Raw genomic sequence first — 20,127 nt, forward strand, 5'->3', positions numbered from 1 at the left:
TAAGAGGATGGTTCTGCAGGATTTTTGAAAGGTTTAAGAATAGGAATAATAATATGAATTTTCCAAGCAGAGGGAATTAAGCCGGATTCAATTACAATATTAATAATATCTAACAAATAACAAAGAGAAGGCGCAGTAAGATGTGCTAAAAACGAGTATGGAATGCTGTCTTGGCCAGGGCAGGAATCTGATACATGCTCTAAAACTAATTTTAGTTCTCTCATAGAAAATGGCGAGCTAAAATAGTCGTTAGAACAGTTATTATTAGAAAGTGAATATGTGTAAGGTATTTGAGTAGCGTTAGGAACGTAGTTAGGAGCTAATTTGTTTGTAAAAGCATTTACCCAGTCTAAACTAAAAGAGTTACGATTTGCGATTGATAAAGAAGATCGAAAACGTTTAATATTGTTCCAAACAATAGTGAGTGGAGTGTCTGGCGACAAAGAAGAACAGAACTTTTGCCAGCCAGCTTTCTTTTTTTTCCTCAACAACCGCTTGGTTGCAGCAGTAACATTTTTTAACTTTAAATAGTTTTCCATACTTAGTGAATCGCGACATGCTTTTTCGGCATCTTTTCTTTTTTTAATAGCCGCCGTGCATTCTGGATCCCACCAAGGCGGTGAGGGTAATTTATTGTTGGCAACATTTTTACGTTTAAAAACTGCATCAGCTGATGATTGAATGGCTGACACTAAGCTGTCAAATGAGTTATTGAGGTTATCTTTACAAACTTTCGGCAATAACTTGACTTTCTGCTCAACAGATATGCTAAATGAATACCAATCACAATTGTTTAGAATATATTTACGCAAGGGAGGAAGTGGATCTACAGAACGGTTGTTCTTTGGTAACGTAATGACAATCGGAACATGGTCACTACCATAAGTGGATGATAAACATCTCCAACTCAGACTCAAAGATAGCGTAGGTGAACAAAGTGAGATATCGACAAAACTTAAAGATTGGCCGGGACAGGGTCTCCTTGTTGCTGAACCATCGTTTAAAACGCACAGATTTAACTCGTCTATAAGCTCCACAAGATCACTACCAAATGAATCATTGACTGGTGCACCCCAAAGAGAATGGTGTGCATTAAAATCACCTAAAATTAACACAGGCGCAGGAAGAGATAGGATTAAATTTCTTAAAATCGGAATAACAGATGAATCTTTGCAAGAAATGTATACAGACAGTACTGAAATATCCCCAATTTTTGCAGCTACTGCATTCAAGTGATTATTATTGTAGGAAGGAAGTGCTAGTGATGTAAATAAGTAATGTTTTTTAATCAGTAGAGCGGCACCACCCCACCCATCATCTCTGTCATCTCTCAAGACTGAATAGCCACGAACTCTAAAGTTATAGCCTGGCTTCAGCCAGGTTTCAGAGACAGCTATGGCAAATGGCTGGTGTTGGTTAATTAATGTAATGAGTTCAATTGTTTTAGACGAAATGCTTCAACAATTCCACTGGAGGATTTGATCCATTTTTGATAATGTTATAAATAGAGACTGACAAGTTGTTAATTAAAGAAATGGCAACGGAGTACGGTAATGCAGAGTTAACTATAATATTAATCAATGAAGACAGCAGATTATTTAGATCCTGAGAGGAGACAGAGTGAGAGTCCCCCGCAGATGAGGGCTCAGACAAGAAACCACAACCATTTTGTGGAGATGGAATATGATCAATTAAAGACTCGTGTGCTTTCTTGTCATAGCCTGGTGGGAGCTGAGTAATTCTTTTCCTATTTATAAAAACTGTCTTTTTGTATGAATTTTGTTCTGTTACAGGTTTTGAAGGTGAAGGTGATTTGGGAGAACTAGCTGTGACATCTGAGTATGACTTAGTGAATGGAAACTGTTTAGAGGCTTCTAGATATGATACTGTGTTAACTGACATATAATGCTTTATGTTTTTTTGTCGTATAAATTCGGGACAGGTTTGTTCATTTGCTTGATGTTTCCCTGCACAATTAATGCAGGAAACATCTGTCTCGTCGCAATTAGAGCCTGAGTGGTCCCCGGTGCATTTAAAGCACCTGGGTTTGCTTCTGCATTGAACCCTGGTATGTCCAAAACGACAACAGTTAAAACACTGAATTGTTGGGAATATGTACTGGTCAACAGGCAGTGAGGAAAAAAAGGAATAAATTCGGGGAGGAAGAGCTTGACCATCGAATGTAAGGACTACCGTCTGAGTGGGCAACCATTTAGGGCCTTCAAGTGATGTAACTTTGCGGCTAAGCCGGCGAGACCGAATGATTGGACCAAAGCCTTCAGGAACTCTTAAATTTCCTACAATCTCTTCATGCGACCATTCGCAGGGAATGCCTTTGACAATGCCCATTTTGGTGATATTGTATGTTGGGATAGATAAAACATAATCATGTAATATAATTGGATTACACAAAAATGAGTTTGCCGCACCAGGTGTTTTGAATGTCACTGCCAATCGATTTCGCCCTATTCGTTTAATGCCATCATCCAAAATATTTTTTAAATTATTTCTGAATAGAAAATTCCCAAATTTGATGGGGTGAAGAGTGGAGCCAGAGTTGGGAGTTTCTTTTTGTTGGACATGTACCAGAAAAGGACCTGCATCCTGATCCTGGTAATTGTTTCTGCCTATTATATTATGGTTATTCTGTTGAGAATGTTGGATCACCGGAGCTGGAGGAGCTTGCGTTAAAATTTCTTGAAAAGCAGTGGTAATGTGCATTTTAGGAGAGGATTTGGTCTTTAATAAATGTTTGTTAATTTTTTTCTGAGTTTTTCTATTTGTTACTAGTTTAAATGACTCAAATTCTTTTACATGTTGGTTAGATATGAAATTATCAGCCTCTATTAAGGTCAATAAAGGATTGGACTGAGATTGTGGAGTGGCTGGGGGAGGATCAGGGTCAGGAGCTGGTTCCGTCTCCATAGTTTATAAATATGCAAATGGACTTACCCCTATATAATATATACACTAATCACACTAAATTACTAATTTACAACAATTTTTTTACAAAATATACACAAACTAACAATAAAATACGAATTAAATAAAAACAAATAGACCGCCCTTTTCAACTTCCAAATTTAGGTCCTATCTCTGGAAAATCTGTAAGTCATAGACAATATTCATAGATAATAATCTGTAAATTTTATCGATTTTATTTCAAGTATTCAATTATTTCAATTACCAATTACTTTGATAATATTAATTTAAAATAAAATATAAACGAGGTTATATTCAACAATGTATTTTTTCTTCATTGAATGCAACAACACACTTTGCGAAGAAGTCTTTGAATTCAGCTTTATTATACAGACGAGTGTCACATAAAAAAGAGGCCTTTTCGACTGGTTTACAATTTATTGTGCACTTTGTCTAGACCCACAGTATAATTTAAATTATAATTATTTCCTAAACAAGTAAAAAAGGGAAAATAAAATTTTCTTTGATTAAGAAGATCCTATTTTGACGATCACATTACTGATCTCAATATATCAAACATAAGAGGGATTGATCTTAATAATTATACAAACGATCTTTAAAAATCTAATAATCGTCTGTTGCAGTCAATGATGACATTTACAGAATTGCGATTAACGAGAGATTTTGTCGCATCACTAGTAGATCAACTGACATAGACTAAAAATTCGTCAATGTCAGTTGGCCATATTTGTTTACATTTAGGGAAATTTCTAAAGAACTAAGGTATAGCTAGCTCTATGTCTTGCGTAAGCAGTCAATGTTTTGCGCACGCAGGGAGAAAACTTGTTTTGTCATCAATCTCTACATTTTCTTAGATTGGTAATTAATTACAAAATATATGCTCTGATTGATATGTCTTACTCACAACTAGGGCATGCATTATTCGTTCGATATTGGTATTCGAATATTTCGAATACTAAAATTTATGGTATTCGAATACTTCGAATAAAACGAATTTTTCGAATACTGCTATTTTCAATATAATGTAAATTAAAAAAAAAAAACACTTTTTTGTCTATAATCATTTTAATAAGGATCAATTTGCTTAATACTATCATCTAACTTCAATATACATACTACTTAAAAAAAAGGCTGCTATCGAAGGTATTCGAAAAAATACTGTTCAAACGAATGAAGCCCCACATCGGTGATCTGATACCTGAACATCAATTTGGTTTCCGGGAAAGACACTCCACAACTGAACAGGTCCACAGAACCATAAACATCGTCTCTGAAGAACTAGAAAAGAAACGATACTGCTCAGCTGCGTTCTTGGACATAAGTCAAGCCTTCGACAAGGTCTGGCATAAAGGGCTCTTGTACAAACTTAAACAGAACCTTTCATGTCCGTTCTACGAAATACTTAGGTCGTATTTGAAAGACATATGCTTTGAAGTCAGATCTGGAGACTCTGGTTCTGCCCTATGCAATATAACGTCCAGTATACCCCAGGGTAGTGTCTTGGGGCCCGTGCTATACCTATTGTTTACCGCAGACCTGCCAACAACTGCAAATACATTCACAGGAACCTTTGCTGACGACAATGTAACAATGGCAACACATGACGATCCAGTGACGGCCTCACTCTCACTCAAATCTGTGCATATTCATGTAACCTTCACTCTCAGAAGAAACTCCTGCCCACCGGTTAAACTTAATGGTATCCAAATACCTCAGGCTAAGCCGCTGAGGACGTTAGGTATCTGGGCTTGCACTTGGACCGCAGACTAACCTGGAGAAAGCATATAATATGGACAAAGAGGAAGCAACTAGATGCCAAACTAAAAAACATGATGTGGCTTGTCGGAGTCCAGTCACAGCTGAACACCAGTAGTAAAATGATGGTCTACAAAACTGTTGAGTATTCGCCGCGTGACTGCGATCACCGGCATATTTATTATGTGCTTATACCAATAAACCTGAGTGCGCTCTAACCGGCCTTTCACTAAACACGTCCCTATTCGCGTATATAACAAAAACAATCCTTAAACCTATCTGGACCTACGGGATACAGCTGTGGGGAACAGCTGCCAACTCCAATCTCGACATAATCGAGCACTTTTAGACAAAAGCCGTACGTTTGATTTACCAAATGCCGTGGTATATCAGCAACAGGCTCATCTATCAGGACTTGCCATTGCCCACAGTCAGTGAGGAAATAAAGAGCCACACACTCCGCTACAAGGATAAACTTTCAAATCATCCAAACTCATCAGTCCAACAACTCATGACCATTGAAGGCTTCCTATTCAGCAGACTGCAAAGAGCTAGTGTCAGGCAGGAGTGTCCTTAGTAGATTTTAGGACAGTTGAGAAACCGGATGCCCACTGAGGGCAACTGAGTCACTGGACTCCTGCTGATTTACTACAAACAAGAAATCTCAGTACCACAGGAGATAACTATACCATAACACTAGCACCATTGGAAACCATATGCCTGGCACTTTAACCTTTTTCGCGAATATTGGTTGGCACTTGAAGGGATATCTGCGATTGCGGGCACTTGTCCATTCATTTACCCTTACCGCTAACTTCTTGCCTGCAGTTTTAATAGTTTTAAGTTTTATTAATAAGTTTGCGGCCAGATATTTTTACAATTTTTTAATAGGAAAGGCGTATTCGTATTGTTCGAAAAGACCGAATAATTATATAGATGCTATTCGAATAATAAATGTGGCGAATATCCGAATAATATGGATATCCGGATATCCGAATTGCATGCCCTACTCACAACTTGCTTGATTCTTATGTTATCTTAAGGCGTGGTCCCAAACCACGCCTTAGGTTCATTTCAATCTATAGATCTTTTGTGCATCCCCTTTCCGTATTCTTTATCTACCAACGATAAATTAATAAATAAATAAATAAATCTTTGGACAATTTCACACAGCGCCAGCTAGCCCCAAAGTAAGCAACTTAATGCTTGTGTTATGGGTGCTAGCTTAACGGATATTATTACTTATATGTATACTTTTTTTTTTTTTTTTTTTAAATACATACATATTATACATAGTAACACCCAGACCCGTCACAGAAATTAAAATTCATCACTTCAATTTCTGCCCGGCCGGGAATCGAACCCGGGACCTCTCGGCATAGTAGTCCGTTCTGAACCACTACACCAAACGGCCGACTTTTTTTTAAATTAACAATTAGACAAATTGTTCCTGGATAAAAGGAGCACAGCCTTTCGGTGTCGGAACCCCAGAAGACCCTTATTCTAGTCAACGTATTTGCACACTTCTCTACCATGAGTAATACTGCCAGGCCCATGTAGCTTCGTGCCTCATGCTCACAATTGTCCCCGCCCGCAGCAACATCGACACGCGCATCCAGCAGGCCGAGCTGCAGTACAAGCTGGGCCGCGAGGAGCTGGAGCTGCTGACGCTGGGCGAGCAGGCGCGCGCGCTGGCGCAGCTTATCGACCACGCCGACGCCGCCGCCAAACGCAACGACACGCCCACGCTCTACAGGTATGTACCTACTTACAATACTATTTAAAATTAACTTTCCCCCGGGACAAACTTGACCTTCATTGGTTGGGTTTTTGTGGCGGTCAAGCTGTAGATCCTGGCTACACAGGAGTTGCAGTGGTGGGAACGAGAGGTGGGAATAGTGAACAACATTCTTAGAACTAAGCTAAATAAACAACCACTTTTCCTACAGAACTTATAATAAATTACGGGGCTAAAACAAAATGATTTATAACTCCTGTGTAGCCAGGATCTACAGCTTGATCATCAATAAAAATCCAACGAGTGAAACGAACCAATTTATTTATTGTTACTTGTAATTGTTAGACCAATCATATTTCTTGACATTCAATGATAACGAAGAACACTGGCGTTAAATTCATGAAATATATTGAAAAAATACAATGAGGACGTAAAAGAGTTTAATTAAAATGAAATACATTATAATACAGTGGACGTCATTTGGCTGAAACGAAGACGACGACGACATTATAATACTAGGTACAACATTCTATTCGCTACGACTTTAAATTACATTTAATTACAAAACAGATTCAGTAATTGCGCTTCCGTCTTCCATGCTCGTTAACATGGGAACCCAATGCGAAGCGATTATTCGAGCTCTTAAATTTTACGGCCGTATTGAAAGTCGGCGTCGGCGCGGGCGCACGTCCACAAACAATCAGGGACGTGTAAATGGTGCCGCGGAAAGGTGTACACACTGCACAGATTCAGCGGGACTTCTAATCTTGAAATACAACCAACTAAGCGACCATAATAACACTGCATATTACAGTAATTCATAGTATATGATCAATGGTATTCTAAAGCATTTTTTTATTTTATTATATTTATTTATTATATTATATTTTTATTTTATTTTATTTTATTATACATTATTATTTTATTCGACATATTTTGCTAGACTGAGATAAGAAAAGCGTGATAGGTGCACAAAGAACCAAGGGAAGTTTTTTAGGAAATTGCTTACCCAAGCACTTTCAGTTACAGAAAGAAGCAATAGAAGTAAGTTCCTCATGCAAAACATAAAACGGTACCAACTCTTTTGTGCGAGTACCTGTCAAATACGTGGTCACTCTAACATAATAGCTTATTTAAGCGGAAAACCGTGAAGATGAAAGATAGAAGCGCACAAATCGTCCGTAATTGTTTCAATTATTGCGTCACCCTATTGTCCGGGGGGCGGGCGGCTTTCTACCGCCCAATCTATGGGAACATCTCATCTGCCAATAGTAGAAAGTGGAGCATGCCAATTTTGATATTTGCACGTACACGATCGATGCGAAACAGTAACACCTCGCCGATGAAGATGGCTCAACTCTTTGAACTGTTGCTAATAGTGGTACGAGAAAGTTGTCAAAATCAGCAGAGCGTGTCACACAAGCAAAGATATTATTCTGATATATTTATACAAGATATCCAATTAACGAAGACTTAATAATAAACCTCATGATAGATTTTCTTTTATATTTACAAGTTTACCCTCATTACTTCTAGCGTTAAAACATCTGTGAAATATCATAAGTAACGCGCTAATTATGACGATAGAAGAAAACTTGTCTAGTTTAAAAAGTTTCTCACAGTTCAGGAGAAATGTTGCTTACTTCATCTGCCGCAATATATTACTTCAATCAAGGGTTTTTGTATAATAATTATGTTAGTTATGCGGAGAAGAAGTAGCAATAAGAACGGAACCAATTAGCCGGGGCCTGAACGTTGTATGAGCAAAAAGCTGAGCCTGAATAGTTGCGCGCGCGCAGACAATGAGTCGTTAATCTATTATCGATACACTCGGCACCGGAAACATCCGTGATTTCCGCCAATCTCACCCATGTCTATATCTCTTTATTACAGACATTTTCAGAGGTAAGTATTCGTTTTCAGTCTTTTCATAAACTCAGTCATTTGTTAATAAAGACACGCCGTGTGATATAATTATTTGCGCTCTAGAAAATATAGGCGGACGGTATCTTTTGTATCCATCGGAATCTTGTATTTGTTTTAATACATTCGTTCTAATTGCTCTACCAGTATCGTCATTGTAAACTGTAAAATTAGCCATTTAGCCTCCTCTACAAATCTCTATAAATTACTTGGGATAGATAATATTATTCCCCAAAACTATTTTGGCCTGAACTGTCTTTAGGAATGTGAATGAACTTTATTATGTATCGATAATGCGCTTGACTATACCAAAAGCTAATATATTCTACCCGCAAGTTCCCACGGGGCGCGGTGGCGTGTAAAAAGGGGAGGCGAGGTTTGAGGTCTGCGGCCTCCATGCCGGATCATCGATCATGGCTCCGCATGCAACACTGACCTATTTCAAACATATATGTTTTCATCAACACCAGTATGATTGGACATAGAGATCTCTCTAAAGATCACGCCATCATGGCTGTTTGCTTATCACTTCATTAACTTCGAGGGTTCATAATCACAACCTATATTAGAAAGTAGAGTCAGAGTAGGTATCTTAAAATTGTTAATATTTGAATACTTATAAACCACCGCAACTAGCTCGGGCGACATATCGAACAGAAAAACTTATTGTAACAAAATCAATTTGAACCATGAACACCATATATAGATTTCAATGAATGTGCTTAAGAGCTTATTGAATAGATTTTATCTTAGTGAATCATGATCCATTTTACATATTCCTGATAGAAATGCAGCATTCCTGCCTATTAAAGGTTTTAAACTCATATATCAGCAAAAAAAACGAGCTTTCCCGTGAAAAACGACGGCCATTACCGTAACGACTTCATTGTGCGAGGGCCGGCGCAGGCGCATAGTTCTTTGGTAATATATTGGGCTCTAAACGGAGGTTACGTGAACTTTCTTTGTTGTTGTGTATTATGATGATAGTGAAGACAATAATGGTGTGATGTTATTATTCAATTTATTACTTTTGCTTGGATTACCGTAGTCCTACATCACGTCATAACAATATGTATCATAAAGCCTCGATTCTCGCAGGTTTTTTAAGTCTAATTTAGTTAAAATTTAGGGTGTTATCAGGACCAGCAGATATCTCAGCATAAATGCATGCACATTGCACAAATGCAACCTAAAGGTTATTCATAATTTTAACAGCTAAGGTAAGTGCCCCCTACTTCGGTATATTAAGGCACTTACGACTTTAACATTTTATTAAAAAATAACCAAGCATGATATCAGTATGAAAGCTTTTGTATGCTAAACTATGGTCTTTCGACAGTAACTTAATACATAAATTATAGTTATATAGTTTGAACTTTTTTTAATATTAATTGTTCTGTGGACCTCTTGTTTGGATCCTGTTTCGTGATAAAATTTTGCTCTGATTCTAAGTTCGTGAACTCATGTCCCCTATTTCGGGATAAGGTTTTATGGATCGAGTTAGGATATTTTAATAATGATTAAGGGTTTAATAAATTTAAAAACGAAAATATAGCCCCCCCCCCCCCCCCCCCCTTCGTACCCATGAAATTTTGATTTGTTATTTCTGACGATAAGTATGTGAAAATATTTATACAAGCCATTAGAAATGTGTGGGGGGAGGGGCTGCCCCCCCCCCCCCCCCTTCCCTCTAATCCCATCTCTGGAGCTGCTTCAAGTGAGGGTAGCCCCCCCTGAAAATAACCCCAGATACGCCAATGATTCATAATAAACAATAAGTCATTAATACATTTTTTAGGTAGGTCAGTATTAAAAAAAATAAAAAATATGTCGATTTCTTTGATGGTATGTATCATAAAAGTACCTAACACTATACATTTATATATCACGAACTTGGAAAAAAGTAACATTATTACGGTTTCTTGTTTCGTGATATTGATTATTCCAAATTCCCCAAGTAAAATTCATGGATTTTTGTCAAATTGTGTCAATTAACTATTATCTATCCCATATATTACACAAATAAACAAAGATAAATAAAACAAATCGAATTAAAACCAAAATTGCATTGGTAGTACTTATGCTAATTTATCTTAAAATTGGTCATTTATGTGAACTTCAAACTCGTGTCATATAAATTCTAGTGAACGAAACATATACCGAATTTAGGTCATGAGAAACTTAAATAAATGCATTATTTGTTTCATAACTTACATTTAAATTATCATAAATAATTATTTAAAAACCAAGCATCAAAATGTTATCCATAATATCCTTGATTCGGTAGTGTCACGAAATAGGGGACACCCGAAAAATAATATGTACGCTATTTCGTGAGTCAATTAATCGCAATTTTAAAGGAATTCTACGTTTTCTTATAACTTTTTTCTAAGCCAAATCAATTGTCAAGGAACACATGAAACCACTATTACAAGTTTTATTCAAATGGGCGTTCCTTCGCCTTTCTATAAGCTTAAGAAGTTGGAGCGCTAACCTTAGGGTGAGAGCAACCTTTGCACGCCGCACGGCTGTTTTTGGCTCTCTGAGAGTTTGAAGCTTTGTATTGCTCTCATTTTTGGCGCCACAATGTTGGTACTTGGTTTTTTAGATAGCTTAAATAATAGAGTTTTTGTAGTAATGAAGAATTTTTATAAATAATATTCCATTTGCTTATTATTTGAGATAGAAAAAAAACTTACGAACTTACGTACTATCACGAACTAGTAGCCGTTTACCTTAAGTACCAAAATGCAGTTATACCAAAATAATTTTCCGTATTTCCACAGCTGTAATTTTTATAATTTCACTTCCATCCTCATTGAATGTCTTCAGTCTTCCTTGGAACCTTCCTAAACAGTTACTACATCAAATGCCCGTCCGTATCGGCCGTAACGGTCGCCGCGCCCTGCGGCCAGACGCTATCCCAGATACTCGCAATGCCCGTAACATAGTCTAAGAATACTATCATTTCTTATACTGATAATAACCTGAATAATGTCTTCTTCCATTTATATACTTGTAGTTACTAACTATATCCCGTTGCTTCTACTCGTAAAGTCTCTATAATATGGTTTACGTCACCTCGGTATTAATATCACATTAGACGTGTGAAAGTGTGATACTCGCTTTTTATTGACGGTTTATACTGATATCTGATATGAATTTCACTAAAGGGCCGTAAAATACAACGGGCTTTCCATATTTAACTACCACGTCTTTAGAAAATGCCTAAAATTCAGTGACGTATTTTAGAATACAAATTCATGTAAATACGCTTTTTGACACCAGAAGGTTTCCTTTCAATCTATCATTGTAAGGTGTTTTAATATACCTTACGTAGCTTGTGGAAATGTGTGAGATTAACAATGAAGCCGGTTAATGATCCCAAAACATTAGCAATTGCTCACCAAATATTTACCTAACAGATTGGTCGCCGAGTCGGCAAACCACTATTGAGTTTGAACTACATGTGGGAGTTAACAAATCGAGGTATTCCCATAGCTGTGGTCGAAATAGCTACATTATTGCTGACAGGCTGTATTGTGCAATGCTTAATTACTTTATGGTTCAACGCACGTTCTCTGCTGTTACACCATAGCTGAATCTATTAACATAATTTAAGAAATCATGTTAACTCTTTGGGTAATCTCCCAACATTGCGATCGAAATTGTATCTAAAGATTCGGATGAGATTATGAAATATTTCAGTATAAAAATATAGGTTCTTGATTTATGGTTACATACGAGTAGAAGCCGAGGCGTCTGCATGTTCAAGATACGGCATTCCCTATTGCTTTGCTGAAAATCAAGCTAGCAGTATCAAGAAGTTGAATTTTAATTAGATTTAATATTTTTACAACAACTTAATAATAATTATTAAGACTGATAAGACACCTAGATGCCAAAGCCCAGTGAATGGGAAAGTGGGAAAGTTAAGGTAGTAAAATTGATGACTACTCAAAGGTGAATTAATTAGTTAAATTATATTATTTTCATATAAGTATTAGTTGCGAGTAAAATAATCAATTTTTTACATGATTACTAAAGCCATGTGACCAATTTTGAGACTAAATGAGAGGTCAAACAATTCAAAGCTACGCATAATAAATACCTAACAAAATAGTATGCTGTTCTGCGACCAACAATGCTTTAAAGAAAGCTATGTTATTAATAGTAATAATAACCTCACAGCAGACTACTCTATCGGACGTAATCTTTATTATTATCCATTATACTGCATAATACGAGTTTACGGATTTTAGCTTCGCGTCTGTGGGAAGCGCCTGCGCTGTAATATAAAAAGTAAAACCACGATTTATAGTGAAAGTGCGAATATTAAGTGCCGTACTCTACTTACGAGTTGGTTAACATAGGGCTGCTAGTACTGACTTAGATTTTCATTCGTAATATATCGTAAGCCAACAAAACCCTACGTTCAACAATCCCACTTCAGTCAAATGACAATACATATACAGACATCATTGTAGCATTTCACGAAGGCGAGTGAACTTTACACATGAATTGCAAAAAATATACTCGTACGTGTGTCTGTAATAGTATTATGCTTCACCTACTGCCAGAGGTATTAACCATACTATTTAATGCGTAATAACTCACTTTATCTTATTTACTAAATTACATACCCGCAATTATAATAATAATAACAGGCATCCCTAACGCAGATCAGTGCCTTCAGGCCTGGTACAGTCGCACGCGCAGCGTAAGTGGTCACAAGCCGACTTTCGTTGCGGTCTGCGGCTGCGTGCGCGCCGGTGCGAACTGCGCCGAACATTATGTCACGATAGGCCTACGAGTATAACTGTATATTACTGATTATGTATGCAATAACAACCTTGGTGACGGACTATCATTTCCCATAGTCGTCAGTTATTTTCCTCATTTCGAGTGTCTGGCGCACTTTTATTCAGCTTTGCCAGCTCCAAATCTTTATACACTTTCCCTAAATTGGGGCACAGTGGCGGCGTAAGGCGTAGGCGACGTGGGCCACCGCCTACGGCCTCGCGGAACAAGGGGCCTCGCGCATCAAAAATTTTGCTCACATGTCAAATTCAACTTTTAAATACTATTAAATACTAGCTTTTGCCCGCGGTTTCACCCGCGTGAAATTTAGTAGGTATGTCACAGATCGTCATAAATTATAGCCTATATGTTAATCTGGGTTATAAACCGTAATACTGTAAAGTTTCAACAAAATCCGTTCAGTAGTTTTTGCGTGAAAAAGTAACAAACATCCAGACATCCAAACATCCAGACATCATGACATCCAAACTTTCGCATTTATAATATTAGTAGGATAAATTATTGATAGCTAAACAATGTAGTTAAAAAATTTTTTTCCAAACAAATTCAGCCATAAACAGACACAAAATTAAGCAACAACACGGTTTTAAGTGACAAACATTATTCTTTGGCGCAAAATTCCTTTAAAAATAATAACTGAATCAAGAAATCAGAAACTGTCAATGAATAGACCATTGACCCGTTTTTTTTATTATTTCATAAAATCCGTCTTCAGGTCGCCACAGAACAAGGCCTCGCGAAATCTGTCTTGCCCACATCAAATTTAGGTCTTGCCCCGCCACTGTTGGGGCACTAGGGTCACAAATTGAAAATCTTTCTTTTCGGTCATCTACCGCTTGCCGGACGTCTCCTGTGAACTGGGCTGGTCATTATATCCAAATTCTTGAGGCCTATGTTATGTCGTTATGACAAATTACCTAAATTAGGGTAATCTTGTTGAGAAGTAAGAGAAAGTGTCGTAAATTCTGTAGTTTACTATCGTGTATGCGGCCTCAAAATTCGAGGGATATCGTTGGTAATAATAGCTCGTTGATATTCTAAGAGATATTAATTGAAAAAGTGAATACAAAAAATGTGTATAGGTAATCGAAACCCATAAAAGTATTCTATTGCAAATAGCGATAAACTAAACATCTAATACATGGTTGCGAAGGAGCTTGCCTGATCACAATAGCTCATGGATATTCAGTGGCTGTTTATATTACTGGGGACAAATCCCCGCCTTTTTCGCTGACTGGAAAAACTTAGCACTCCTTGTTGGGAAGCACTGGCAACTCCGCCGCCATCTTGGCTAATATTTATTTATCAGCATCGATTATATTGAAAAACGACATCGCCTTTGATGTCAGCCGAGACTAATGTTTATAACTTTGTCTCGGTCGGATACAATAAGCTCTTTGCATTATTCAGTAAAACGTATTAAATGCGCGTTTTCTGCACTGATTTGAGGGTTTAGTACGAAATATGATCATTACTGTCTTTTCCAAACCTAGTAAAATTTCGGTAGACTAGGCGCCTATTTGCATAATTACATGCCAATTTGTGTAGGCTTACCTATCCATCACACATTCAATGAATGTAGCTTAGAGAATTACCAGTATTTTAGAGGAATAGCGTGTTCCATATTCGTACCCAAGACAACCTTTGACTGTATTAAATTTGTATTAATAGAATAATATGCTAAACTTGTCTGGTACTTGTGTGTACTTATAATTATGTGGCAAGCGACACGTATTGGAATAAGTACATAAAGAGAAAACGGTTCCCGATAAAGATGTTGATTTATTCGGCCTGATAGAAGGCGATTGCAGCTGCCGCGGGCTTAGAGGGCGTGGATCCGATGCAATTGATATGACCACGTTCTGCTGCAATGCAATATTCTTGTTTAATTTTATGAGATAAACAAACAAAAGATGTTGCTAAGTAATCGAAGAATAACATGTTTTTGAAGGTTATCACAAATTATAGAGAATCGGAGAATTTTGATTCAAAAGTAGCACAGCACGGTGACGGTGATGGAGCATAGATTTTTTCCATCATGTGATAACTAAAATTGATTGTAAATAAGTCTACTTAGTAGTAAATATCATAAAATTTGACAAAAAATATTTGTTATTACTTTACAAAAATAACAAACTGGGGTAGTGTTAAAGGTAGAGTCACTTTTAAATTCATAGACTGTTTCATACAAATTCCAAAATAATAGTGAGGTGAGATTCAGCAAGATTAAGATTATATCTATGTAAAAGGCAATTTATGAATATGCATCATACAAAATCTTCGTGCGAGATTGGTTGCGCACTCAGAATACAGAACAAACCAGAAGGAGTGTTCGATAACATTTCTACGCGGCAACTTGTGTCCAAAATACTTCCCCTCCCGCGCCCCTCTACCCCCTTTAGTGTTACTAGCGCCGTGTGACACCCCCATTTTTGGGGTAAATTATGTAATTTTTTAAAGAGATGTTAAACAAGTAAGAAATAAGTAAGTGAAATAAGCACACACAGCCACAGTGTTAACTATCCATTTCCGTTTTTGCTCTCGCTCTTATCAAATGGTGATTCTTTGCGATAGAACGAGACGACATGACTGGCCATAGGCATAGATAGTACCTACCTACCTATGAATTTAATTTTTACTCCGAAGTAACTAAGTATCTACACTTAGTTACTTCGGAGTAAAAATTAAATTGAATAATCATCTGATTATTTATTTCTATTAAATAGTGTAATATACTATATGTAGGTATAATATGTTATTTAAAAGTCAATTACAAAAGTCGAATATAAATTTTAGAATGCCAAGTAAAACAAAAAAGAAACTTAAGGTTCTTTATTATGTAAACATATCGACAACAAAACATTTGTTTACGGCGCAGAAGTGCTTTTAGTTTAACTTTTCTTGGAGTCAAAAACAGAATCCAAATCAAAAACATCACCAATACTTGAATTTGATTGCGAGGCAACTCTGGCTGTGTATCCTGAAAGAAAATCAGAGTAAGTATGTAAGCAATAATTAATTACTTAAAATTATTATTAAATATGTATATGTTACGGTCAAAGTGATAAATGTGAAAATTATGAATAATCGCCGGTTATTATGAATAATTACCGCATGATTTGGTGAATGTGATTAATATGAGGTCATTTATGTGTGTATAAAACTAAATAGGCCGCTTAGGGGTGGCCCAAGGGCCACCCCCGCCGCACCTTAACCTATTTTTTCACTTTAAATCAAAACATTATGTTATAGGCATTATGGAAAAGTAATATTATGCAAGAAACATTCCAAACTCATTATGCCAAATTATAATAATATATGATATCAAAACGTTCTAAAGTTTAGCTGTACACGAGCACGTACACAAGATGTTGTTCTCTTTTATGAAATTTGTTAGTACTATGGTTGAATTATTAAATAATCACTGTTAAATGTGATTAATTTATCACTTTCACCGCGACTGTCGGTAATTATTCATAATAACCGGTTATTATTAATAATTTTCAATTTATCACATTAACCGTAACATATACAAATATTGCTGCTGCTGATCTGTTGATACCAATGCCTTACTTTTGAATAAATGGGAAAGTATGAAATTCACGATAGTAATTTATTATCTCCTCATTATTAGGGAGTAATAAATTAGTTCAATATATTGAAATCAAATCAAAATCAAAAATATTTATTCAGTTTAGACCACAAGTGGCACTTATAATTTAATTAATCAGGTTGTCATGTCATGGATGAAATTACACTAAAAACTAATTAAAACAAAAAGGATGGGGAAAATATTCCATTATTCAGTGGTAACGCTAACAAAATTAACGCGTGAATTTTTTATAGACAAATGTAATTCAATATAAAAAGTAGGGTAAAATATTCCGTTGACCTGTGGCAACACTTACAAAATACAACCGTGATTTTTTTTGAAAATTATTATTTAACTAGCGGCCGCCCGCGACTTCGTACGCGTGGATCCCGTTTTACCCCCTTCATCTATCTTACGCGGTTTAGATTTTTTCATACAAATGTTTTTTCCCGCTAACTCCCGTTCCCGTGAGAATTTTGCAATATCCTGTTGTAACTAAGCTTTAAATTTACTAAGGTACCTGCATGCCAAATTTCAAGCGTCTATCTTACGTGGCTTAGATTTTTTCATACAAATGTTTTTTCTCGCTAATTCCCGTTCCCGTAGGAATTTTGCAATATCATGTTATAACTAAGCTTTAAGTTTACTAAGGTACCTGCTTGCCAAATTTTAAGCGTCTAACTTAAGCGGTTTAGATTTTTCATACAAAAGGATTTTCCCGCTAATGCCCGTTCCCGTGGGAATTCCTAAGTATCCTATAACCTGCCCAGGAGTATGAAGAATAATTGTACCAAGTTTCGTTAAAATCCGTCGAGTAGTTTTTGTTTCTATAAGGAACATACAGACAGACAGACAGACAGACAGACAGACAGACAGACAAAATTTTTACTGATTGCATTTTTGGCATCAGTATCGATCACTAATCACCCCCTGATAGTTATTTTGAAAATATATTTCATGTACAGAATTGACCTCTCTACAGATTTATTATAAGTATAGATTAAAATGAATTGGAAATGTGCTACTTACGGATAAAACATGATCACATGCACTTTCTTCGTAATTCCAGTAGCATTCTTACATGATGGAACGGCACAAGACGGCATAATTTAATTATAAAGTGTCAATCTGACGGATATGTAAACAATGCGCGCGCCGGCCATTGACTAATTGCTCTAAAGTCAAATTAGTGCGATTTGGAGTAATTTATATGAATACACATTTACGCCCGTTGACGGTTTCTGGTTTGTTCCGTATTCTGAGGTTGCGCATATCTACGCAAATCGTAGCCAGCGGCGGAAGCTTTTTTGTTTGATGCTTTTAAGGGCTGTCTCGTTGAAATAAATAGTAATGTAATTATTAAGATAGGTGTACAACTACCAACCGAAACAACCATAAACATAGTGTAAAATTTGACGGATCACAATAATTTGTATATAGAATTATCTAATAGTATATTCTTCCTATATTCTTGATAACGATAACAGATTTTGTATTAGTAAAATATAATAAGTTATTGCTATTGTTGGTAAGTTAAAAGCTTACCTGCTTACAGGTTAACTACATTATGAGGGACATCCCTGCTTTGTAAGATAAAGGTGCGCGTGCGATCCCACGGCGCCTGCCAGGGAGCTAATGCGCTGTGCGATGGCTGAGATGGCTCGGTGTTTAAGCGAAGCTTTATCCTTTATCTCCGCATAAATATCCGCGGTATATCCCACCGATTTGGTACTTAGTTGGATCTCGCTACGAACCCAGTCGCGATAGTCCTTAGAATATTTCGCTAATCGTTGCTACCACAAACTCGGACATAAGTTAGGAACTAAGTTTATTTCCTTAAAATAATTGATTATAGCTCATGACATAAGCCCTGATTATAAAACTATTCGTTGAATGAAGTGTTCATCACATTACATCGAAATGAAAGCGAATGATCGTCGGATCGAGCACGTCACATTACTGCTGTCATTAAAGTAATCGCTTTCACAGGGCGACGCAAAAAGCTTTATGTGCGTGAAACGAGCTGCGCCCGCGCAGGAGATACTCCCGCGCACTTTATTGCTCGTTAGCGAATTACAAATAGGACTGGGGACAGAATTAGATAAAACTGTTCTTTATTAAACATGTGCAGAAGCATCTATTTTTATTAATATAAATCATTATGAAGTTATAAACGATAGTGAAGCTATCGTAAGCAAAATTCTTGCTCCATTTTGGAAAGTTCGCTGCAGATGCTGCATTAATTCTGACGTCTAGCGAAACTAAAACATGCAGCACTAAATCTATTACAATATTGTGGAATGTCAGTAAGATTACGTTCATGACAGAGTTTTTAAGATACACAGATGCGTACACATTCTTGAATTTGCAGGAGTGGTTTATGAAGTCGCTTAATAATTATACGAAGTACAGTGCATTCCACTCGCCCGTAGCGCGCGGACAGCATTTACCTATCTGACCCAATTTTAACCTTTTAATTATTTTAATATCTTTAAGTCAGATCGCGTTCGGTTACCATCGCCGCGTGTACTCAGCATACCACTTAACCATTTTACCAATATACCAAGTTTAACCAATTTAGACTTTTTACATTATTTCATCCTTATTAATTTGTTAGACTCACACCCGACAGTAATAAAGTTCCACCACCTAAACCAGTAGATTCTTAAATGCTCCTGGTGATCTGTCCCCCAGCCTACCTTCAGCCGGCTCGTCAGAAGTCGGCGGGCGCGGTCGTGACGTCGCGACGGAGATAAACGGCGCTCCAACGTGACAAATGGCCTTTTAATGAGAACGCTTACTGTGTATCGAGAAAAACATCTACACCATTATTAGAAACTACTTTCGTGTCGGCTAATGTTTTTTTTTTCTAAACAAAAGCCGCAGTAACTGCTGTAATGAAACGACAGTACGTTTCATTAGAACCACTGCTATTTATTACGGGACTTCGTAGAGTGGACTGTTGTTTTATAGGTAATTACTAATTATTAATTTTGTATGTATATTTTGATAGGTTATTTTTTATTTTACTTGCTATGCAGTTTTACACCACGGTCCACGGTATTTAACTTTAATAAGCAACAAAGATCTTATAATTTTATTTACAAACTAGCATTCCGCCCGCGGCTTCGCCCGCGTGGAATTTTGTCTGTCACAGAAAAAAATATCGCGCGCGTATTTGCTCACCGTTTAGACCTAGCCTGGACTACGACAAACATTTTAAAACCAAAATCAGCTCAATCGGCCCAGCCGTTCTCGAGTTTTAATCAGACTAACGAACATCAATTCATTTTTATTTATATAGATAGACGCAGTGCAGCATATAAGTTCATAATATTTTTTTACTACAATAAAC

At 36.8% G+C, this 20,127-nt stretch overlaps 1 long non-coding RNA gene across 1 annotated transcript; it reads left to right on the forward strand.

The window, feature by feature from the left end:
- Positions 1–294: 294 nt before the first annotated feature.
- On the forward strand, positions 295–2,763 carry LOC135071599 (uncharacterized). Its single transcript, XR_010257298.1, has 2 exons — positions 295–1,620; positions 1,794–2,763. It is a non-coding gene; the product is annotated as an uncharacterized LOC135071599 (long non-coding RNA).
- Positions 2,764–20,127: the final 17,364 nt, after the last annotated feature.

The sequence above is a fragment of the Ostrinia nubilalis genome, chromosome 5 (assembly GCF_963855985.1).
Source record: "Ostrinia nubilalis chromosome 5, ilOstNubi1.1, whole genome shotgun sequence".
NCBI classification, from domain to species: domain Eukaryota; kingdom Metazoa; phylum Arthropoda; class Insecta; order Lepidoptera; family Crambidae; genus Ostrinia; species Ostrinia nubilalis.